Source organism: Mustela lutreola, chromosome 8 (assembly GCF_030435805.1).
Source record: "Mustela lutreola isolate mMusLut2 chromosome 8, mMusLut2.pri, whole genome shotgun sequence".
NCBI lineage: Eukaryota > Metazoa > Chordata > Mammalia > Carnivora > Mustelidae > Mustela > Mustela lutreola.
In genome coordinates, this window is record NC_081297.1 from 17,750,450 (window position 1) to 17,776,097 (window position 25,648).

Below are 25,648 nucleotides of genomic sequence, written 5' to 3' on the forward strand. Positions count from 1 at the left end.
AAATTCGAGGGACTCAGATAGCCAAAACAGTCTTGAGAAATAAGAAGCAGGCTGGAGAACTCACACTTCCAATTTGAATTTACTACAAACCCATCGTATTCAAGACAATGTGGCACTGACATAAAAGCAGACATACTGATACATAAATGGAATAAAATTTAGAATCCAGAAATAAACCCTCCCATTTATATTCAACTGATTTCAGCAAGGATGCCAAGGCAATTCAACTCTTCAACAAACGATGCTGGGACAACTAGATATCCACATGCAGAAGAATGAAATTGGATGTCTTCCTCAAACCAGACACAAATATTCACTCAAAATGTATTAGACCTAAATTAAGAGTTAGAATTACAAAAGACTTAGAAGAAAACGGAAGAATAAGTGTTACTGAATTTGGATTTATTGCACAAGTGACAAAAGAAAAAAACAGATATATTGTACTTAAAGTATCAAAACTTCTGTGCTATAAACTAAACCATCATTAAAGTGAAGACACCCACCTTTAAGGAGAAAATATTGCAAATCGTGGATCTGATGAGGAACTTATATCTAGACAACTTACAAACCAAGAATAAAAGGACAATTCTATTTAAAAATGGACCATGTGGGGCACCTAGATGGCATAGTTGGTTGAGAATCAGACTCTTGATTTTGGCCCAGGTCTGGGTCTCGGGTCAGTTGTGGGATCGAGCCTGCATATGGCTCCATGCTCAGCAGGGAGTCCGCTTCCTTCTTCACCCTCTCCCTCTGCCCACCCTCCTCTCTCTCTCTCCCTCTCTCTCTCAAATGCATAAATAAATAAATCATTAAAAATGGACAATGTAGGGACGCCTGGATGGCTCAGTTGGTTAAGCAGCTGCCTTCGGCTCAGGTCATGATCCCAGCGTCCTGGGATCGGGCTCCTTGCTCTGCAGGGAGCCTGCTTCTCCCTCTGACTCTGCCTTCCACTCTGTCTGCCTGTGCTCGCTCTCGCTCGCTCTCTCTGACAAATAAATAAAATCTTTAAAAAAAAAAAAATGGACAATGTATGTGAACAGACATTCACCTATTACCATTAGCCATTAAGGAAATGCAAATCAAAGCCACAATGAGATACACCTCACACCCATTGAGAAGGCTGTAATCAAAAACAAGAGCCAAACTGGGGAAAACATGGAGAAAACAGAACCCTCCTATACTACTGGTGAGAATGAACAATGATACAGCCTTTTTGGAAACCAGTTTGGCAGTTCCTCAAAATGCTAAACTAAATTATCATACCACCCAACATCCCTATCCCTAGATATCCATCCAAGAGAACTGGAAATGTGTATCTATACAAAGATTTGTTATACAACTCTTCCTAAGGGCATAATTTGTAATAGCCAAAAATTGGAAACAACCGTAATATCCATCAACTGATAAATGGATAAATAAAATGTAGTCTATCCATGTAATGGATGATTATTTGGCAATAAAAAGACATGAAGCACTGATCCAACATGGACAGACCCTAAAAACATTACACTAAGTGAAAGATGCCAGTTGCAAAAGGCCACATATTTATGATTCCATTTATATTAAGTGTCCGGTAAAGGCAAACCCAGAGACAGAAAGTAGGTAAGTGGTTTGTTTCCAGGGACTGGCAGAGCAGGCAGCAGAAAGGGAATAGCCAACGGTATGAGTTTCTTTTAGGGGAGATGGAAATGTTCCAAAATGAGACGGTGGCGATCACTGCATGATGCTATGAATTCTCCAAGAAAAGATGAACTTTAAAGTTGTACTTTAAATGGGTGAATTTTGTATTATATGAATTATATTTCAATTAAAAAAAAACTGGGTTTTTTTGGGTAAGAAAGTGGGTAGGAAAAAAACATACCCAGAGGCCATGCTTTTCCTTATTTACCACTGAGCTCACTATCAATTTACCCCTGAGCTTACTCACTCTCAGCGTCCTCATCTCTTTTCCCACCCCCAATTCCCAGGGACCCCCTTCTTCCAACAGAGATGCAAGCTTGGCTCCTATGGTGAAGCTCAGGGTAACTTCACCCAGTCTGGACTTTTTCTATGAAATATATATAATTCATGTGATGTATCATATAATCTATATTATATGTTTTCTTAATTAGATATTTATGCATCCTCAATTTCAAATTCCTGAAATTAGAATTTCCAAAGGTCTACTCTGATCATCTATTCCAGGGGTCAGCAAACTAAGACCCACAGACCAATCTAACCTTTGGCCTATTTTTTGTTTTCATACTGCCCTGTAGCTTAGAATACATTTTATGTTTTCAAATGGCTGGGGTTTTTTTATTAAAAAAAAAAAAAAGTATGTGACAAAAACTGAATGTGGACTGCAACGTCTAAAATATTTACTATCTAGACCTTTATAGAACAAATGTGATGACTCTTGGATCTGTCCAATTTTTTTCTACGCTTCACTGAGTGAAAAAAGGCAAGGCTGCAAGGTGGGGGGTGGTCAGGAGAGGGAGAAGACAAGAGGAAAACTTATTTTTAACATGACTGTTCACAATAAAAAGACTAGACTGTGGAAGCCAGCTAGTACAGATTCATGAGAGCTAATTATTAAATTTTCAAGAATTTTGTGAGCCAGTTGATGGCATGGTGAAGCCGACTATCGTAAAAATAGCCACGATTTTCTCTCTTCCAGAGACCCAGCTAAATGAAAACTTTCTGAAAATCTTGTCCCTTCTCTCCTTTTCAGAAAAGAGAGGGTAAGAAAGATGCTTTGAACCTGCTTTCTGGTCCACTGGGAATGTGTACGTAAGACACCACGGTACAAAGCTAGAAATGAAATAGACAGGAAGTACATAGGGCAATGTTTGAGGTCCTGAAAAAAACCTTAGAGTTTCACTGTGACTGTCTCTAATCCCCTACCCCCTACCCCCTGCCCCTCCTCTGCCAAGACACCCACTCTTTGCATGATTGTCTGCCTGGAGGATATCCAGACCCAGGTCCCTGGAGGCGGCTGTGAGTTGAAGGACCCAGCCACAGCCAAGACTGCAGCAGGTAAAAACAAGCTCCTGGCCTTAGCCCAGGTAACCCATTGCTAAGAAAGTCCATTTTAAAATGTTCTCACCACAAGAAAAGAAATGGTAATTATGTGACATAATGAAAATGTTATACTCTGTATAACTGAAACTTACAATGTTCTGTCAATTACATCTCCATTGGGGGCAGAGGGGGCGGCAACTGGAAGGGAAGATTTCTTGATCACCACTAGAGGGAGGGCAGATCCCACTTTGCACAAAGGAACTTGAAAGATCAGAACGCTGGTCAAAATGAAGCCACAAGGAAGGAGGGGAAGACTGCGGAACAGAGGGGAGGAGGAGGAAGTGGAGAGAAAAGGGCAACTGCTTTCTGTCTTCTACAAAGAGGTACTAGATGCCAGCATCCAATGTGATGGACCTGGTGAGCAAAGGACACAGGTGAGATTGAGAAAACTGGCATCAAAACTCTCAGCGAGTTCTCAACAAAGTACCCATATCCTGTGCAGAGTGGAGTCAAAGCAGAGGCCTCACGGTGGGAGGCTAGGAGAACGTCCTGATTCCCAACATCAACCCTGATACTTGCCTTGCACGAAATCTTAATTCTCAACAAGGTCTACATACTTCATGTTGATATGCATTTTTTACATTTAATTTACACTTTGTTAATTTAACATGATTTTATAAACTTGTTTTTAAAAGCTAATAAATAAATAAGACACACGGTTGACCCTTGGACAAGGTATGCTTGCGTTGTGTGGGTCCCCTAATACACGAACTTTGTACTGTATAGTCTATGTTTTTTCTCTTCCTTAGGATTTCCTTAATAACATTTTCTTTTCTCTAGCTTCCTATACTGTAAGAATACAGTTGATAATACAAGTAACATACAAAATATGTGATAACTGACTTTATGCTATAAGTAAGGCTTTCATCCAACAGCAGGCTATTAGTTTAAATTTTGGGGGAGTCAAAAGTTATATGCAGATTTTTGACTGCATGGGGGGTCAGCACCCCCAACCCCACATTGTTCAAGGGTCAACTGTATTCTGTACTGTAGAACAAGCATGTAAGGAGCCAAGAGAGAGACTACATGCAAAACTGCTAACCTAGATTATCACGGTGTAACATGAGAAGTATTAGAATTTTATTCATTAGAAATTAATACTCATTTTCCCATATAAAAAAATCAAACTATACTATCATTTTTTAACACTCAGCAATGAATTAAATAGGCTTTCCCCAAGACATCTGGGAACCTAAATTCCACACCTAACACTGTCCCTATGAGAAAAACATTTCCAAACAACCTACTTACGAAAGCCATTCCAAACAAAATGTGTTTGTAAGCTAGGCAAAAAATTATGTGTATACCAGTTGTCTGAAAAGCTAAAAGTTACTTCCTCTCTATTCTTCATTGTTAGGACAGTTTGGGTTTCTATCCTTGAATTGGAACCACCACCGACCCCACCTCCGTGCCCCCAACAACCCTGCTCCCCCAAAACCACAGTCTCTCCTTTAGAGTTGCTTTGGCTGCATCTTTCACAGTTAAAAGAAAATGGATTTCTCACGGCTATAGTTCATGGTTGTTGGCCCCATTTTTGCTGTTGTGGTAACTTTTCCTGGCTCCAGAAAAGCCACTCTAAACTAACATAAATTGGACAAGGTCACAGAGAGTGCTAAGAACAGAACTGGTAACCTATAAGCCCTAAATCCAAGGCTCTCTTTCTATTTCTAGAGCAAAAAATGGGCACAAGGTAACATTTCTCTCTGTTAAAGCAAAACCATTATGAACACTTCGGACTGAAAAGACTGCCTGTTAAGTCAACTTTATAAGTTGCTCTGAGCTCAAGACTGCTCTGAGCTAGTAGGAATTATAAGCTGTAGAGTTTAGTGTGGTAATTTTACAGAAATGTAATAGTGTGCCCAACTTTACCACACAAGCACTATATCTGCTCATAACATCCTGGTAGAACCCATAAAAACATCCTATCAGATCAGCCAACAATGCATTAAACAGGGACAGCCTATTATTATGCAATTAAGGAGTGTTATTTAGCACAGGCTGTTCCCAGCCCTTGGATAGCTTTACAGGGATCCTTTTATTTAATTATTATTTTTTCATGTAGTGTCTCATTGGTTAATTGATATGGCTTCATAACTCCTCCTCAGGACAACCAGTGAGAATAGCCATGTTAAGGGATGCTTGGGTGGCTCAGTCAGTTAAGCATCTGCCTTTGGCTCAGGTCATGATCCCAGGGTCCTGGGATCCAGCCCCACATCCTACTCCTTGCTCAGCAGGGAGCCTGCTTCTCCCTCTGCCTGCTGTTCCTTCTGCCTGTGCTCCCTCTCCCTGTCTGTCTGTCTGACAAATAAATAAATAAAATCTTAAAAAAAAAAATAGAATGGTCATGTTAAGACAAGCAAGAAGAAAACCCAGTAGCAAGAGACAAGAAAAAGAAAAGGAGTAAAAATCCGACCTGCGTGATCAACTAGGTGATGTATAAAGTTCCTCCCAGTTTCCTCTCACATTCCTGTTCTTAAACCTGACTTCAGTAGGTGACTCCATTAAGACAGAATGTTCCAGCAACAGCTCTGTTTTCCAATTCGGCCCTGATCTCCACTTTTGAGTCCTGGAATGCCACTCTTTCTGGCCTCCCAGTGACACTGCCATTAAGAAATACAGTGTGGAACCTCCACATTGGCTGCACCAACTTGCATTCCCACCAACAGTGTAAGAGGGTTCCCCTTTCTCCACATCCTCTCCAACACATGTTGTTTCCTGTTTTGTTAATTTTGGCCATTCTAACTGGTGTAAGGTGATATCTCAATGTGGTTTTAATTTGAATCTACCTGAGGGCTAATGATGATGAACATTTTTTCATGTGTCTGATAGCCATTTGTATGTCTTGAGTGGAGAAGTGTCTGTTCATATCTTCTTCCCATTTTTTGATATGTTTGCCTGTTTCGTGTGTGTTGAGTTTGAGGAGTTCATTATAGATCCTGGATATCAACCTTTTGTCTGTACTGTCATTTGCAAATATCTTCTCCCATTCCATGGGTTGCCTCTTTGTTTTGACTGTTTCCTTTGCTGTGCAGAAGCTTTTGATTTTGATGAAGTCCCAAAAGTTTGTTTTCGCTTTTGTTTCCTTTGCCTTTGGAGACATATCTTGAAAGAAGTTGCTGTGGCTGATATCGAAGAGATTACTGCCTATGTTTTTGGAGAACAGTGTGGAGATTCCTCAAGAAATTAAAAATAGAACTTCCCTATGACCCTGCAATTGCACTCCTGGGTATTTACCCCAAAGATACAGATGTCGTGAAAAGAAGGGCCATCTGTACCCCAATGTTTATAGCAGCAATGGCCACAGTCGCCAAACTATGGAAAGAACCAAGATGCCCTTCAACGGACAAATGGATAAGGAAGATGTGGTCCATATACACTATGGAGTATTATGCCTCCATCAGAAAGGATGAATACCCAACTTTTGTAGCAACATGGACGGGACTGGAAGAGATTATGCTGAGTGAAATAAGTCAAGCAGAGAGAGTCAATTATCATATGGTTTCACTTATTTGTGGAGCATAACAAATATCATGGAGGACAAGGGGTGTTAGAGAGGAGAAGGGAGTTGGGGTAAATTGGAAGGGGAGGTGAATCATGAGAGACTATGGACTCTGAAAAACAATCTGAGGGGTTTGAAGTGGTGGGGGTGTGGGAGGTTGGGGTACCAGGTGGTGGGTATTATAGAGGGCACGGATTGCATGGAACACTGGGTGTGGTGAAAAAATAATGAATACTGTTTTTCTGAAAGTAAATTAAAAAAAAAAAAAGAAATACAATGTGATCCCTTAGGGAAAGAAGACCCTTGCCCCATATAGGAAGGACTTGCATGGACAGCATGATAAAATGTGATATGTCACCCCAAGGATGGATCTTACCCCAGCATCCTTCCAGAAGCCCCAGGTCAGAAGGTATTTGTGGAAATGATTAGGCCATATCTTGGAGAGATAACTGCATTTTATTTCCTAATTATTTCTAGCAGCAGATGTAAACAACCCCTGGGACTCCTTCAAGGTCATTTCCAAATGTAACAGCTGAGGATCCTGGCAGAATTCTGCCTCTGACCACAATCTTGGTCAAAGGAGAGACTAAAAGGCCAAGAGACCATAGATGACACCGTAAGAATAATGTCTTATACTAATTAAGCATGTACTGCATGCCAGATGCACAGAGAAACACAAAACGTAGCTTGAATAGGAGATATGGTATTTATAGTCACAAGAGCTAAAAGGGAAATTAGTGCAAGAAAGGATGGAACGTTAGAGGGGGTATAATCGTAAATTTGGGTAGCAAAGAGAAGCCCTATGGAGAAGAGGAATTTAAAGAAATATTTGAAGGGGAGCGCCTGGGTGGCTCAGTGAGTTAAGCAACTGATTCTTGGTTTCAGCTGAGGTTATGATTGGGGGATTTTGAAGTAAAGCTCTAGGAAGGGCTCTGTGCTGAGATGGAGCCTGCTTAAAGATTCTCTCTCTGTCTCTCTCCTCCGTCTCCTACCCCACGGGGCTGCTCTTGTGTTCTCTCCCATTCTGTCTCAAAAAAAAAAAAAAAAAAAGGATTTGAAGGAAGTGAAAGAGTACCAAGCAGGAGTTTAGGAGAGAGCATTTCAGATAATTGATAGAACAAGTCTGAAGTTTCTTAGGAGACAGGGTATGTGGTATGTCACAGGAAGAGGAAGGCAGGAAGTACATTGGATATCAGTATGCAGAAACACAGTGATTGCGGGGAAGCAGGAGAAGTCAGAAGGGCTAGAAGGGGCTAGATCATTTTCTTTACTAAAAGAAATGGGAAGGTCTCGATGAAACCTAAGAGTAAGGTGGGAATATGTAAAATGTAAGCAGAGGATAGTGTGACCTGACTTTGGTGCTGGTAATTTTGCTCTGGCTGTGTGCTTACCCTACACTCTGGTGTGGGGCAAGAATGGAAGCAGAGAAAGAAGTAAGGAGGCCACTGCAATAATCCAGATGAGAAATGGTAGAAGCTTTATCGAGGCTGGTAGCAAGGCACGTGGTGAGAGCCGGTCAGATTTGGAATATACTCTGAAGGCACGGCAGAGAGATTTGTGGATGCATTAAATGCTAGCTGGAAAAGAAGAAGTCAAGGGGGACTCCGAAGCTTCTGGCCCAAGCCACCAGGAAAATGGAGCTGCCACTAGCTGAGAGGATGAGTAAGGGCCAGAACTGGGCTTAGAGAAAGGGCATTTCAGGGTCCCATCTACCCAGAAAGTGATACGCAATGAGTACAGCATTTTACATCTAGAATCTTTACAAGGACACGGCTCTCATATCCAGAATTCTAATTCTACCTAAGTGACACCCCCCCTCTTTCACTCCATCATTATATACTCACTTATTCATCATTCATTCATTCCTTTATTCAAACGTTTACCGAGCATTTATTGTGTGCCAGACAATATGCTTTGTCTTGGACATGCAGCAAGTAAGAAAATACTTCGTTCCTTTCCCTATGAAACTTAAAACCTAAAGCAAAGCAATAAACAAACAATGGTGGAAACATCTGTATCTATAGACGAACCAAAACAAAAATTTGATAACAAATAAACAAAGGTGCTGGGCACTTAAGTCATTGCCCGTGGTTGCAGAACTGGGGAGGGACGGGGCTAGAACTTCAGTGCAAGCTGTCTCTCTCCAGAGCCCACACAGTTATATTACTGGAGCCATAAAACACCAGCCAGTGCTGTTCACTGGAGACAGAACACAGCAGTCAAAGAGAATCAGAACTTGACCTAAAGTCCTGCACAGGGGCTGTTAGGGACTGTCACAGAATCTTTTCCAAGCCAGAGTGCTCTCATCTCCAAGACAAGCTACGTAAAGACCGATGATCTCTGAAACCCCTTCTGGCTCTGAAACCACGACCCTATGATGCACAGTGGGAAATGTAGGAAAGTAGACGTGGAAAGCACCCAGTCCAAACTTGACTCCCTCCATGGTTTTGCCTGGGTCTAGACCTGTGTGTGAGGCTGGAAGTCATGGATCCCTGACGAAGTCCTTCACTGTCCTGTCCTGTGAAGGACCTGGAAAAGCACCAGGACCAGGGAGAGGAGGAGGTGAGCAGGTGGGAAATTTAATCCTTCACCTTCTAGGCCCCAATTTTCTCATCTGCAGAAACAAGGCTAGGTGCTTTCTAAGTTTAGTAATCCAGGACCTCACACTCCCGTAACCTCAGCATCTCTGTAGCCTAACTACATTTCCAAAATAAGTCCTGCCCTTTGGAATGTGCTCCTTATCAAATCTGCAAGTTTCATTCAAAGAGTCATTAGATCTAGCACTGTAATTCTAATAATAATTCAAGTCACATAACCACCACAGAAGAAACATTTCAGTGTTTGGCTAAAGAATCCCAAAGTTCAGCTACCTTTTTTAAGTATTTATTTATATTTACTTCTAAAATACAATTTTTAATCATCGTACATTGTCCACAATCACAATACTCTTCCTAGAACTCTGATAATGTCTTAAAACATCTTCAAAATACCTAATAATGGAAAATATGGGTTATTTTCTATTTATTAAATACAAATCGTTTGTCAGTGTTGGTATACTAAATTAATGACATCAACCACAGAATACAATGCCTAAAAATAGCACACCTTACACTGACATATTCTGATTTTAAATGCCTAATTACATCAATTAAGTAAAATAATCTTGTTTCATAAGTAGAGAAAATTAAGTTTATAAAAATTCTAGAATGGTCCCTACTTACACAGCACTAAGAGGTTCCAATAACTAATCCAGGATTACCACATATAAACTCTTGACTCAAACCACCAAATTATTATTACTATTGACAAATATTGGTTTTAAAAAAGTAAGTAATACAGTTGTACACATAATTAAAAAATATGAAGTTTTAGTTTCTGGTAAAAGTAATACAATTAAATTTATGGGGACAAAACCCTTATCATTCACCTGGGAATTTACCACCTTCTACCTGTGTAATGAGTTCAATTCTTAAGCCAAGGAGAGTCTGTGTATGTGTTTAATCTACACTGCTTAAGATCTATGTATAATTATTTTAATCAAGTTTAAATCAAATATGGTTAAAATACACAAGTAGAAATTTGCACATTAAATAGCAAAATATTATAAGATGTTTGAAAAAATTATTTTGGTAATTCTAAAGAATGCTTTCATCAACCTGTTCCACTACCCTAGACACATCCCAATCACCATATTATCAACGCATCCACATGAACACGGCATCATGATCTTAATATTTACCATAACACAGTAATTAATAGAGCCTTGTTCCAAAATACGTTAATCGATATCCACAGAGACGTATGTATTTCAGAGAGAGAGCACTGAGTTGGGTGCTGAAAATTTCCACTGGGTTATCATGGAAGACAAAAGCTGTTTGTTAAAGAATATATACTTCCAAATGTTCACAAGCCCTATCTTTTTTTTTCCCCCTCTGGCCTCTCCAGATCCCTTGATTTCTTTCCCTTTCAACTCATTCTTTCTCCTTTGATGTTTCCCCAATACATTAGCCTCACAACCCTTATATAGGTTTACTTTCCAAGGCTTTAGTTACCCACAGAGGTTTGGTCAAAAGGTCAGTGGTACCCTAATGCCTCATCACAATGACTTCATCTCATTGGGGAGGTATTTTGTCATCTCACATCATCACAAGAAGGGGGAGTACAGTACAGTAAGATATTCTGAGAGAGACCACATTCACATAATTATTGCAGTATATTGATATAAGTATTCTATTTGTCATTGTTAATCTCTTACTTGTGTAATTTACAAATCAAGCTTTATCATAAGTATGTATGTGCAGGAAAAAACACAGTATATATATAGGGTTCAGTACTATCTCCAAAGTTTCAGACATCTACTGGGGGTCTGGGAAGTGTCCCCTTCCCTTCCCATAAGGGGAGACTACTATACAGCATGGTTAACTTTAAGACACTTGTCACTATAAATAATTTATCCCTTCATCCATTCATTTAACAGACTTTATCGATGACCTACTATGTGCTTGGCACAGTGTTGGCCTCTGAGCATCAAACATGAAGGACAGTGCCCCTGCCTTCAGGGAGGATAAAATATAGCAGATGCTGGGCTCCACACTCAATGAGCCCGGAGTGAGTCACTGTGGTGAATACCAGGTAGCACCTGCCCTTTCCTGTAGGACATGTATTTTTCCCATCTTCTTTCCGGATCATGCTCTTACAAACCGTGAGCTCCCTGAGTACTGGTCATTTCTATGGCCCTGGCATCTAACACAATGCCTGGCACACACTGGGTCTCATAAAGTGCTTTGCACGAATGAATGAATGAATGAATCTGAGTAAATGAAATGGGGTAATCAGGATGCATCGCGAATGACTTTTTTAAAAGATGGGATTTAATTAACCATCTCCTTCTTCCTCCAAAATGGATCTACCCTTGGTCCCAGAAATTGGGTAGGATCCTGGTTTGCTAGGCACAGACAGTGCTACTTTAGAAGAAGATGTCTCCGTCGCCTTCCCAGAAGGATCGCATCACATTTTGCACAAAATTCCCTTAGAGCCCTCCCCAGGTGAGACGAGGTGGACCAGCCGGCCCGCGGCGCCCCCGCCTGCCCCCTGCGGGGCTCTGCTCCGAGGGAGGTGCGCGGCTTCCATGAACTTTTTTTTTCCCCATTAGAAGTTTGGTCAGTTAAAGGATAGAACCTCCTCCGGGAGTCCGGTTAGAGATGGAAGCCGGAAAGAGCTGAACGTGCCCGGAGAACGAGTGCGCAGAAAGCTAGGGTCTCGGGCAACCCCGGCGGCGCCCGGCCTTCGCGGCGGCGGGGAAGACCCTGCAGACTCTGGGGATTCGAGGCGGCGTAGAGGGGGAGCAGCCGGAGGCGGGTGCTCCCAGCGCACTGGCCCTCGGAGAAGCCGCCCAATTACGAGCACTCGCCACCGAGGCTCCCGAGACGCCCAGCTGCAAGGGCAGCGACCTGAAGCTTCACCCCCCTCCTTCCTCGACCCGGGTCTCCTCCGTCGAGGCTAGCGCGTCTCAGAGGACCCCAAACCTCGCGCTCCCAGCTCTGGGTCCGGACTCGCCGGCGTCCCCACCCTCCAGCGTCGCCGCCTGGCGCCGGCTTCTCGCTCCTCTTGCCCTCGTCGTCCCGCGTCCGGAAGCGCGATGGCCTCACCGCAGCCCCGGGTAAGAAGCCACGCAATATCCTAGTCGCACTGTTTGCAACCTCTGACAAGCCCCCGGCTCGCCACTCCAGGGGGGCACACCAAGGTCACCAGAATAGGCGTGACTACCTCCACCTTCACCCCCACCCCCCGCAAGAGCCCTCCCTTTCGGAGATCTCCAGGGTCGGGTTCCTCCAGCGTCTCTCACCCCAGCTGGAGTCTCTTCCTCGGGCACCCCTCACCCCATCGGGATCCCTCCCTGCCTCTGCCCTTCCGGGGTCCTCACCCCCTTTGGTAACGCTCACTTTCTCTCCCGGGCGACACTGCCTCGTCGTAAGTCTGCCCTCCGTATCCTCCGCGAACGAGGGGAGGAGATGTGCCTCCCACTCGCTCAAGGGGAGCGGCGGGGAAAGCGACGCAAACTTCTGCTGCACTTACTTCGGGCCGAGGCTGCCGCCCCCTCGCCTCGCCTCTCTCTCCCACAGGCAGCTGCTCGGCGGCGACCTGGAGCCACTGCGCTCGCATTCCCCACACTGGCGCAGCTGCGAAATGCGCAGGACCGGGGGCGGGGGGGTGGGGTGGGGGTCTCTCCCGGGCGAGCGCGCCCAGGGCGGGAGTCCCGGGGCCGACGTCCGGCCGCCGCGCTCGGCTGCGAGCTGTGCAGCCGCCGCCTCCAGCAGCCCGGGGAGGCTGCGCACGGCGCGGCGCGCCCGCTCCTCCGCCGGGTCGTTTCTGTCCGAGTTGCAGTTTTCAGTGCATGCCCGGACTGCAGCACCCTCTCCGTCCTCCCCCGGAAACGACTTTCAATTCACCTGGAGGCTCGCGATGCTCCCCCGCGGGCGGGCAGCGTGACAGCGGGTGCAGAGGAGAGGGAGGAGCGCGGGAGCGGCGCCTGCCCGAGTGCGCCTCCAGCTTCCTAGGCGAGGAGCGCGCAACCCTCTCCAGCCGCTCTCCTCGGGACTGCAGTCCTGACGTCACCCCCCCCCCCCACCCCGCGGAGGAGCGGCTCGGAGGGTGGGGTGCCGGGAGCGAGGACGCGGGAGTGTGAGCGGGAGTGTGATTGCGTGTGTGTGCACGCGCGCGTGTGCCTCGCGAGGCTGGGGACTGGTCGGAACCGCAGCTGGATGTGCGACGAGTCAGAAAACCGAGCTCCCTGCAAACAGGCGCCGAGGGGCTACTGTGAACAGCCGGGGGCGCTCGCTTCCTAGTTGGGGCGAGGATACTACCCCCGGCGAGTTTGAAGGCGACCAGAGGGAACGGATTAACGCGATAGGGGCCTTGGGAGAGCGGGAGTTGGGCTCTCTCTTTCCCCAAAGTTGCAGGATGCGCTGGACGCCTTTAAAACGCTGCGCTGGAGATTGAGGAGGAAGACAGGAGTAAACCTTGTGGGAGGGTTGCTTTTCACCTCCTATAGGAAGAAGGCGGGTGGGAATGGAAGAGCCCTCTTGGGGTCTTCCACTCCCGCCGAGAGGCCCGAGGAGGGGGCCCGCTTTGGTCCGCCAAGGGTGTCTGTCGCCTACTCGGAGCAGGCATCCAACCCGCCGCCGCTGTGTACTTAGAAGTTGCTGCAAAGGGATCAAGGGGCCGGGACTTACCCACCTAATTCCCCGCCCTGCGTCAGCCTGGGGGACTTTCCGCCCCAGCTGGACGAAGGCACCCGGAACCAGAGAAAGGGGTCAAGACCCAGAATGGGCTGCAGAGGCGCGATACCCTTCCCTCGGGTTCTAGGTCTCAGGCTGCGATGGTCAGAACTCTGCGCAGAGTCCCTAGAGACCATCAGTGTTACAAAGGCCCACAGTTGGAGTCTTTGCCACACTCCAGATCCTTACTCTTAAAAGAGACCTAAGTAGCCGCCCAACTTTCCTCGTTCTCTGAAGTTCTCCTGGGGACCAAAAATGGGAGACAGTTTCTGCGAAGAACTCAATGAGGGATCTTCGAGAGGTTCTGAGATGGCTAAAGTTGTCCCTGACGCGTTTGTCCCTTAGCGGCGACCCAGTCATCTTTGGGGCGGGGTGCCTGGCTCCGTGCGCCTGCAGGACTCTGCACCGCTCTGCACCGTTCGGCTGTACCCTGCTGGGAGTGCCCGCCGCCTGCCGCCTCCCGGCTGGAGCCAAATGTGCAGTGCGCTCCCTGCGAGGCCGGATCCGCTGTCAGCAGCGAAACGTCAGGTGCGCACTGCAGTGACAGCAGCAGACCCTAGCAATTTTGCCCGCGTTGAGTGGCACTGATTTTTAACGCCAGCGTCTTCCTTCTTGAACGCTGATTTCTGATATGCCTCGTATTCATTAAAATACTTGGTTAAAACGGAAAGGGTGAGGTGTGGGAAGTGAAAAGTAAACAGCATGAAAAAAAAAAAAAAGATCCCCTGTCCACAAATACTTTCTAACTTCAGATTCTTAAGGTTACTAAAAGTCGGCTCAGCCCTACTTGAAGTAGTAGAAAGTTTCATTGCATTCTTGAATCTCAAATGGAAGCTTAACAGAATAGAAGAACGTATGGGATCTTGGGCCACTGCCTTAGATTTAAAAGTCTCGGGAATTCCCACATTTGAAAATTAGAATTCTAGCTAATCAGACAATATATGGATACTCTTAACTGTGAGTCAGATTCAACAAATAGAATAATTGAAATAACTAAAGAAGCAGCATGTTCCTAATTAAAAAAACAGGAAGTTTTCAGAGAAGGACATAGGGTATCAGTTTCCAGGTCCTCTTGAAATGGTCCTTTATTTTTAATATATAAGTTGGAAAACACTCTGTCATCACAAAGCAATTACATAACTAGATCCTAATTATGCATGTTTCAGAAACAGCGATTCCTCAGTAGGAATGACAGTTCCTGAAAATGTTAATTCAGATTAACAGTGTGGGAATGAGCAAGGCATTGACAAAGAAATGGTTTGAAAACAAGATTTTGAAGTGGCAGCTAACCTGCTAGGTATGAACCTTCCAAGTTGGGGCACAATTTTGCTTCCTAATGTTCCCTGTCAACAGCTAATTAGTAATGCTATCTTTGCAGGTATGACAGCTGGCTGGCATAGGCAAGGTAAGTAATGGCTATTTAATGTGGCAGGCCTAAGTACTCCTTCCTTGATTTCCTATTATATTCTGTTCACAGCTCCAGGAGAACTTTTTTTCACATTCTAATGTGATTGGTTGTTTGCAGGTCTGTCTCCCTTCTAGATTTAAAATCGCCTTCAGAGCAGGAATTTTGCCTTTCTTTCCACAGGACCCAGGACAGTGCCTGGAAAATGATAGGCACTTAGTAAATACATGTTGACTGAATTAACTGCTTTTTAAGGAGTCTAAAATAACTACAAGTTAAAATCTGTGTGTTCCAAACTGTCTCATGCCATCTATGTGAAACAAAATGTATACAGTATATATATGTGTGTCATATATATATATATATGTATCATATATATATATGTGAAATAAAAAGGGGAGGAAAAAAATCATTTCTCAAGAGGATAAGTGGCTGAGTTGGAGTTTAAATTGTCCAGAGAAATATCCCTTATCCTATAATCTTATCCCTTGAGAATCCTTTCATGCTTGTGAATTGACATTTATTTATGTATTTTAAGTTTGATGTTTGGAGCACAGAAGCACTATCCAAAGTGCATTACAAGTATTTTCCCACTGGTCAGAAAGCAGCAAATCATTTCAGTTGGGTCTATGCATTTCTGATTCGTTAAGAGGTGTTAGTTCAGCTCGCCCTGGACTTTGCCCTAATCAGTGTGAGACAGCTCATGTGGGTCCCAGACACTGCCAATATGGCCCAATAGGCTGCCGGCCAGTGCTTCTGCGACCATGCTCTCTAACACAGAACACCTGTGGCCAGGCAGTTCAATCAACAGACACAGTCCAGGGACCAGGTGGAAAATTACGTACGTGTACACACCAGTCCATAGCTACCACAGAGTCAGAATATCGTGTTTACAAATAAGGAACAGCTCTGCTGGGAGTCAGGGTGGGGGTTTTTCAAAGGAGGCACTTTAAAAATATAACAGTAGCTTTTTACCGCACACTCTGTAGCCATTAAAGCCTCTAAACCAAACCCTTTAGCAAATAAATGTTGGCAAAACTGTGGAGACTCATAATTCTGTTTTACCGGAAGCCATCTCTTGAGCAAAACAAGTTCTGTGATTCAACTTCTTATTTTCTGCAACAACAACCAAAAAAAGGGGGGGGGGGAGAAGGAAGGAAGAAAGAGGGGAGAAAAAGGGACAAGAATGAAGATTAAAATTATTTCATATAGGAAAACAGTATGGAGGTTGAGGTTAAAAAGTTCAAAATAGAATTACCTAAAGACCCACCAATTGCCTCTACTGGGTATTCACCCAAAGAATAAAAAGAGCTAATTCAAAGGGATACGTGCATCCCTATGTTTACTGCAGCATTGTTTACAAGATAGGAAAGTAGCCCAAATATCCACTGATTGATGAATGGATAAAGAAGATGTAGTATGTACACACACACACATACACACACACACACAGTGGACTGTTACTCAACCATAAAAAAAGAATGAAAACTTGCCACCTGCAATGACATGGATGGCACTAGAGAGTATAATGTTGAGCAAAATAAGTCAGAGAAAGACAAATAGCATATGATTTCCCTCACATGTGGAATTTAAAAAATGAACTAGCAAAGGGGGGGGGAGTAAGAGAAAGAGACAAACCAAGAAACAGACTCTTCATTATAGAGAAGCTGATAGTTAACAGAGGGGTGGTGGGCGGGGGGGGGGGGGGGGTGAAGCAGGTGATGGGCATTAAGGAGGGCACGTGTCCTGATGAGCACAGGGTGTTGTATGAGGTGTTGAGTCACTATATTGTACACCTGAAACTAAGAGAACACTGTATTTTAACTAACTGGGATAGAAATAAAAGACTAAAAAAAAAAAAGAAAAATGAAAAAAATTTATTTCACATAGGGCTTACCTAAAACAACAATTAACACATTTATCTTGTGAGGTACCTGGATGGCTCAGTAGGTTTAACTGTCTGCCTTCAACTCAGGTCATGATCCCAGGGTCCTGGGATTGAGTCCCCCACATTGGACTCGACTCAGCAGTGTCTGTTTGTCCCTCTCCCTCAACACCTAACCCCCCCCCCACTCCTGTGCTCCTTCTCTCTCTCTCTCAAATAGTCTTTAAAATAAAAACCACATATATCTTGTATATATTTATTCTATGCATTTATTAAGAGAGATTATGGTCAAAATAATTTTAACAAATCTGTCCAATTATGTAGATACTACATTTTTTAAAAAGAATAAAAAGAACCCAAAATAGCTCACACTAAAGAAAACATCAAAAATTGTAAACATTTGTTTTTAGAACATAGTAAAATCGCTATAAAACACTGGAATTTTCCTGTAACTTCCCTCAGGTCTTGGATTTGCTCTTAATATTTTATGCCTCATGATATATTGATAGCTTTGTATTTGAACTGTATAGTTTTTATAGTACCTTCTAATTCTGATAGAGTTAACCTCAAAGACAAAATCTAAGTGGCTGATTTATTTTAAGAAGTTAAAGTTATAAGTGATTTCAAATTTCAAATTTGACAAATGTCATAACCAAAACAAGGAGTTGGCATTATATATTTATAAATAGTGCTCTTTTTTGTTTGTCTGTTTGTTTTTTTGGTTGAGCAACTGCCTTCAGCCCAGGTCATGATCCTGGAGTCCCGGGATTGAGTACTGTGTGGGGCTCAGCAGGAGGTCTGCTTCTCCCTCTGACCTTCATCATCTCATACTTGCTCTCTCTCATTCTCTCTCTCTCTCAAATAAATAAGTAAATAAATATCTTTATAAAGAGTACTCTTGAAGTACCATTACAGATTAACAATAATTTTGTGATTAAAAATTGGATTAGGGTGGTGTTTTAAAATATTTTAAAATGGTATTTTAAAATATTACAATATTTAACTTATACATGTGTTTATATGTTATTGTTATGCCCCAATAATGGGTTCGTGATTAAAGGAGCGAGACTGATACAAAGCGAAGGTCAAGCGAAGCTTTATTTCGCACCAAGCATCAAGAATCTAACCGAATGTTCGGGGCCGCACCTCTTACAAGAGAGGGTGACCCTTCTCTGTTTCAGAGTCTAGCTTTTAAGGGCAAAGGCCATGCGGTTGGGCCTGGCCACACACAGATGACCAATGAGATTGTAACTCACACAGGAAACTTCATAGTGATGCTAGGTGACCAATTGAGTACAATTTACCCTAGTAGACATTTGACACAGCCTATTACACCTTGATTAGGATTGGCGCCAAAAAGGGTTCCCAAAGTTGGGGCCCATACTCCTTGGTAACGAGGGAGACAGTATGCATCCCCCACTGATCAGATGTCTCCACCTGGCCTGACCCACCTTTGTATCTGGGCTTTGTTACCTGGAGCTGGTTTCTGGAACTTGTCTCCAAGTAAATCCCCTGGGGGAAGGGGAGCAGGGACAGTTTCTAAATAGGTCCTTACAGTTAAATGCTACTTTACCGTAGCTTTTCTTTCTTTCTTTTTTTTTATTTTATTTTATTTATTTATTTATTTATTTATTAACACATAATGTATTATTTGCTTCAGGGGTGCAGGTCTGTGAATTATCAGTCTTACACAATTCACCACACTCATCATAGCCCATACCCTCCCCAATGTCCATCCCTGGCCACCCTGTTCTGCACCACCCTCCAACGCCCACCCTGCCCCAGCAACCCTCAGTCTGTTTCCTGAGATTAGGAGTTTCTTATGGTTTGTCTCCCTCCCTGGTCCCATCTTGCTTCATTTTTTTCCCTTCCTGCCCCCCACGGCCCCCTGCCCTGCCTCTCAAATTCCTCATATCAGGGAGACCATATGGTAATTGTCTTTCTCTAATTGACTTATTTTGCTCAGCATAATACCCTCTAGTTCCATCCACATCATTGCAAATGGCACAGTATTCCATTGTATATGTACACCACATCTTCTTTATCCATTCATCTGTTGATAGACATCTAGGCTCTTTCCATAGTTTGGCTCTTGTGGACTTTGCTGCTATAAACATTGGGGTATATGTGCCCCTTCGGATCACTACATTTGTATCTTTAGGGTAAATACCCACTAGTACAATTGCTGGGTCGTAGGGTGGCTCTATTTTCAACTTTCTGAGGAACCTCCACACTGTTTTCCAGAGTGGCTGCACCAGCTTGCATTCCCATCAACAATGTAGGAGGGTTCCCCTTTCTCCACATCCTAGCCAACAACATGTTGTTTCCTGACTTGTTAATTTTAGCTATTCTGACTGGTGAGAGGTGGTATCTCATTGTGGTTTTGATTTGTAGTTCCCTGATGCCGAGTGATATTGAGCACTTCTTCCTGTTTCTGTTGGCCATCTGGATGTCATCTTTGCAGAAATGTCTGTTCATGTCTTCTGCCTATTTCTTGATTGGATTATTTGTTCTTTGGGTATTGAGTTTGATAAGTTCTTTATACATTTTGGATACTAGCCCTTTATCTGATATGTCATTTGCAAATATCTTCTCCCATTCTGTTGGTTATCTTTTGGTTTTGTTGACTATTTCCTTTGCTGTGCAAAAGCTTTTGATCTTGATAAAGTTCCAATAGTTCATTTTTGCCCTTACTTCCCTTGCCTTTGGCCAAGTTTCTAGGAAGAAGTTGCTGCGGCTGAGATCAAAGAGGTTGCTGCCTCTGTTCTCCTCAAGGATTTTGATGTATTCCTATCTCATTTTGAGGTCTTTCATCTATTTTGAGTCTATTTTTTTGTATGGTGTAAGGAAATCGCCCAGTTTCATTCTTCTGCGTGTGGCTGTCCAGTTTTCTCAACATCATTTGTTGAAGAGACTGTCTTTTTTTCCTTGGACGTTCTTTCCTGCTTTGTCAAAGATTAGTTGACTATAGAGTTGAGGGTCCATTTCTGGGCTCTCTATTCTGTTCCATTGATCTATGTGTCTGTTTTTGTGCCAGTACCATGCTGTCTTAATGATAACAGCTTTGTAATAGAGCTTGAAGTCTGGAATTGTGATGCCACCACTTTGGTTTTCTTTTTCAACATTCCTCTGGCTATTTGGGGTCTTTTCTGGTTACATATAAATTTTAGGATCATTTGTTCCATTTCCTTGAAAAAATTTGATAGTTATTTTGATAGGAGTTGCATTAAATGTGTAGATTGCTTTAGGTAGCATAGACATTTTCACAATATTTGTTCTTCCAATCCATGAAGCATGGAACATTTTTCCACTTCTTTGTGTCTTCCTCAATTTCTTTCATGAGGACTTCATAGTTTCCTGAGTACAGATTCTTTGCCTCTTTGGTTAGGTTTATTCCTAGATATCTTATGGTTTGGGGTGCAATTATAAATGGGATCAACTTCTTAATTTCTCTTTATTCTGTCTTGCTGTTGGTGTATACAAATGCAACTGATTTATGTGCCTTGATTTTATATCCTGACACTTTACTGAATTCCTGTATCAGTTCTAGCAATTTTGAGGTGAAGTCTTTTGGGTTTTCCACATAAAATATATCATCTGCAGAGTGAGAGTTTGACTTCTTTGCTGATTCATATGCCTTTTATTTCTTTTTGTTGTCTGATTGCTGAGCCTAGGACTTCTAGTGCTATGTTGAATAGCAATGGTGGTAGTGGACAGCCCTGCTGTGTTCCTGACCTTAGAGGAAAAGCTTTCAATTTTTCCCCGTTGAGGATGATATTCACTGTGAGTTTTTCACAGATGGCTTTTATGATAATGAGGTATGTACCCTCTATCCCAACACTGTGAAGATTTTTGAATAAGAAAGGATGCTGTACTTTGTCAGATGTTTTTTTCAGCATCTATTGAGAGTATCATATGGTTCTTGTTCTTTCTTTTATTAATGTATTGTATCACATTGATTGATTTCTGGATGTTGAACCAACCTTGCAGCCCAGGAATAAATCCCGTTTGGTCATGGTGAATACTCCTTTTAATGTACTGTTGGATCCTATTGGCTAATATTTTGGTGAGAGTTTTTATATCCATGTTCACCAAGGATATTGGTCTGTAATTCTTCTTTTTGATGGGGTCTTTGTCTGGTTTTGGGATCAAAGTAATACTGGCCTTGTAAAATGAGTTTGGAAGTTTTTCTTTCCATTTGTATTTTTTGGAACAGTTTCAGGAGAATAGGTATTAATTTCCTTTAAATGTTTGGTAGAATTCCCCTGGGAAGCCATCTGGCACTGGGCTCTTGTTTGTTGGGAGATTCTTGATGTCTGCTTGAATCTCCTCACTGGTTATGGTCTGTTCAGGTGTTCTTTTTCTTCCTGGTTCAATTTTGGTAGGTTATATGTCTCTAGGGATGCATCCATTTCTTCCAGATTGTGAAATTTGCTGACGTATAGTTGCTTATAATGGGTTCTTTTTTTTTTTTTTAAGATTTTATTTATTTATTTGACAGACAGAGATGACAAGTATGCAGAGAGGCAGGCAGAGAGAGAAGGGAGCAGGCTCCCCACCGAGCAGAGAGCCTGACAGGGTCTTGATCCCAGGACTCTGGGATCATGACCTGAGACGAAGGCAGAGGCTTCGTCTGAACCATTCAGGTGCCCCTTATAACAGGTTCTTAAATTGTTTGTATTTCTTTGGTGTTGGTTGTGATCTCTCCTCTTTCATTCATGATTTTATTAATTTGGGTCCTTTCTCTTTTCTTTTTGATAACTCAGGCCAAGGCTTTATCAATCTTATTAATTCTTTCAAAGAACCAATTCCTAGTTCCGTTGACCTGTTCTATTGTTCTTTTGGTTTCTGTTTCATTGATTTCTGATCTCATCTTTATTATTTCTCTTCTCCTTCTGGGTTTAGTCTTTCTTTGCTGTTCTTTCTCCAGCTCCTTTAGGTGTAGGGTTAGGTTGTGTACTTGAGACCTTTCTTATTTCTTGAGAAAGACTTGTGTTGCTATATACTTTCCTCTCAGGACAGCCTTTGCTGTGTCCCAAAGATTTTGAACAGTTGTGCTTTCATTTTCATTTGTTTCCATGAATGTCTTAATTCTTCTTTAATTTCCTGGTTGAGCCATTCATTCTTTAGTAGGATGCTCTTTAGTATCCGTGTATTTGAGTTCTTTCCGACTTTCCTTTTGTGGTTGAGTTCTAGTTTCAAAGCAGATATATTCATATCTGAAAATATGCAGGGAATGATCCCAATCTTTGGTACCAGTTGAAACCTGATTTGTGACCCAGGATGTGATCTATTCTGGAGAATGTTCTACTTGCACTAGAAAAGAATGTGTATTCTGTTGCTTTGGGATGAAAATATCTGAATATATCTGAAGATATATTCATCTGAATATATCTGTGATGTCCTTCTGGTCAAGTGTGTCATTTAAAGCCTTTATTTCCTTGTTGATCTTTGTTTAGATGATCTGTCCATTTCAGTGAGGGGGCTGTTAAAGTCTCCTACTATTATTGTGCTATTGTTGATGTGTTTCTTTCATTTTGCTATTAATTGGTTTATATAATTGGCTGCTCCTTGTTAGGGGCATAGATATTTAAAATTGTTAGATCTTGTTGGACAGACCCTTTAAGTATGATATAGTGTCCTTCCTCGTCTCTTATTGTAGTCATTGGCTTAAAATCTAATTTATCTGATATAAGGATTGCCACCCCAGCTTTTCTTTGATGTCCATTAACATGGTAAATTGTTTTCCACCCCCTCACTTTCAATCTGGAGGTGTCTTTGGGTCTGAAATGAGTTTCTTACAGACAGCATATCAATGGGTCTTGTTTTTTGGTTATTTTTTTTTATCCATTCTGATACCCTGTGTCTTTTGATTGGGGCATTTAGCCCATTTACATTCAGGATAACTACTGAAATATATGAATTTAGTGCCATTATATTGCCTGTAAGGTGACTGTTACTGTATATTGTCTCTGTTCCTTTCTGGTCTGTTACTTTTAGGCTCTCTCTTTGCTCAGAGGACCCCTTTCAATATTTCCTGTAGGGCTGGTTTGGCATTTGCAAATTCTTTTAGTTTTTATTTAACCTGGAAACTTTTTATCTCTCCTACTTTCCAATGACAGCCTAACGGGATATAGTATTCTTGGCTGCATATTTTTCTTGTTTAGTCCTCTGAATATATCATGCCTGTCCTTTCTGGCCTGCCAGATCTCTGTGGATAGGTCTCCTGCCAATCTAATATTTCTACCATTGTATGTTACATACCTCTTGTCCCGAGCTGCTTTCAGGATTTTCGCTTTGTCACTGAGAACTTTAAGTTTTACTATTAGATAATGGGGTGTCGACCTATTTTTACTGATTTTGAGGGGGGTCCTCTGTACCTCCTGGATTTTTATGCTTGTTCCCTTTGCCAAATCAGGGAAATTCTCTGCTATAATTTGCTCCAATATACCTTCTGCTCCTCTCTCTCTTCCTTCTTCTTCTTCTGGGATCCCAATTATTCTAATATTGTTTCATCTTATGGTATCACTTATCTCTCGAATTCTCCCCTCGTGATCCAGTAGTTGTTTATCTCTCTTTTTCTCAGCTTTTTTTCTCCATCATTTGGTCTTCTATATCACTAGTTGTCTCTTTTGTCTCATTTATCCTAGCAGTAAGAGCCTCCATTTTTTATTTTATCTCATTAATAGCTTTTTAAAATTTCAACTTGGTTAGATTTTAGTTCTTCTATTTTTCCCAGAAAGGGATTTTATCTCTCCAGAAAGGGATTCTCTGGTATCTTCCATGGTTTTTTTTGAGCCCAGCTACCATCTTCAATCATCATTCTGAACTCTAGATCTGACATCTTACTAATGTCCATATTGATTAGGTCCCTAGCCATTGGTACTGCCTCCTGCTCTTTTTTTTTTTTTTTTTTTGAGGTGTTTTCCTACCTTGTCATTTTATCCAGATAAGAATAGATGAATGAATGAGAGAACAAAATACTAAAAGGGTAGCAATGACCCCAGAAAAATATACACTAACCAAATCAGAAGAGACCCTAAACTAGGGGGTAAGGGGGAAGAAGAAAGGAGGTGAAAAAACAAATATATATATATATATATATATATATATATATATACACACACACACACTGGTGAATAGAACAAAGTCACACACTTTATTTTGAGTGTATTTTGGTCTGTTAGAAGAAACTGCCTCCCAAAATTTTGAAGAAAGAAAAACTTACATGTATACAAAAATAAGGGTAAACACAATGAAGGGATATAAGATGATTGTAATGATGAAAATTTAAAAAGACCCTAAAAAGGAATTGATAAAAGTTCATTGAAAAAAGAAAATAAAAAGGAAAGAATGTGATCAGGCTGGTTTTCATGTGATTTCCTGTGAGTTATGCTGGATCTAGCATAACTAGACATTTTAAAAAATGAAAAAAATGGGCTCAGAGCCCAAACATTTGTACCTGGGTAAGTAGGGGAGGATTGAATTTATAAGAGCCAATTAGAACTTCTTAAGGGGCGTCAGAAAATCTTGTTAAGTGGATGTGGTTACGGTGTTTTGATTCTCCTTGAATTGTGTGGAGGAGCTCCAGTCTGAAGTCTGAAAGTACACTTGCTTCAAAGCTTCGGTCCTTCTAGAGCACTTATTTCTTTAACCCCATTTTGGGCCTGGTCTCCTCCTACTTTGGTACAGAGTAGTTTTATTTATTGTGGGGTTTTTTGTTTTGTTTTGTTTTTCATTTAGATTGTCTAATGCAAGCAGTTAGAACTTAGGTACCTCTGGGCAGAGCTCTTATCTGCCTACGTGTTTATAGAGCATTCTGTACACTTAGGGTACTTTATAAATAATAATAACAGTAATCACCCTCTATACAAAATTAGAATGTTAACATATTCAACCAGTCTAGTATGCTGATTTGCTCTAGTGCTTCATAATTATCTCATGAAACCAATGGTATAATGGGCACTACATTATACAATCTTCCAAAAATATGTTCCTATATATTCTGGCAGAGAGATGCACCTGTGGTTTTCCTCCACCCACCTCTAAGATTCAGAAATGGCAGGGTGATACTTAAGTTGTATTCATGCTGCAAACTATTCAGTGTAATCTCCTTTTCAGCCTTTTCCTCTCCAAAAGCCAGCCAGCATTAAGTGTGGCTAAGATATATGTGTCCTAAAGGAGTAACTTGAATAAGGAGATGGGAATGTATAATTTGCCCCACATAAAGGACCGCATGAGAATTACAGATTGCTACACTCACTTATTGCAGGAAATCTAGGGCCTTGGGTCATTCCTCTAAGCTTTAGCCATTGGTAACTACCAACGGCACAGCTGTAAGCTGCTTGATGTTTTGCTGTCTGATTAAATAGCAACCAGAAAATTAGTCTGATTTTGTTATAAAAACAGTGAACTGCCTCGGGACGCCTGGGTGGCTCAGTTGGTTGGACGACTGCCTTCGGCTCAGGTCATGATCTTGGATTCCTGGGATCGAGTCCCGTATCAGGCTCCCAGCTCCATGG

General features: G+C 42.2%; 2 long non-coding RNA genes across 3 annotated transcripts in view; one reads left to right on the forward strand and one right to left on the reverse strand.

The window, feature by feature from the left end:
- LOC131838160 (uncharacterized) overlaps positions 1-13,218 on the reverse strand; it is a 349,742-nt gene extending 336,524 nt beyond the window's left edge. The window contains exon 1 of the long non-coding RNA XR_009356507.1: positions 12,635-13,218. This is a non-coding gene — a long non-coding RNA (uncharacterized LOC131838160). The remainder of the gene's footprint in view (positions 1-12,634) is intronic.
- Positions 11,595-25,648, forward strand: part of LOC131838161 (uncharacterized) — a 77,841-nt gene continuing 63,787 nt past the window's right edge. The window contains exons 1-2 of one of the 2 annotated variants that reach the window (XR_009356509.1): positions 11,595-12,218; positions 15,215-15,241. This is a non-coding gene — a long non-coding RNA (uncharacterized LOC131838161). The remainder of the gene's footprint in view (positions 12,219-15,214; positions 15,242-25,648) is intronic. The other variant, XR_009356508.1, reaches the window with a different exon arrangement.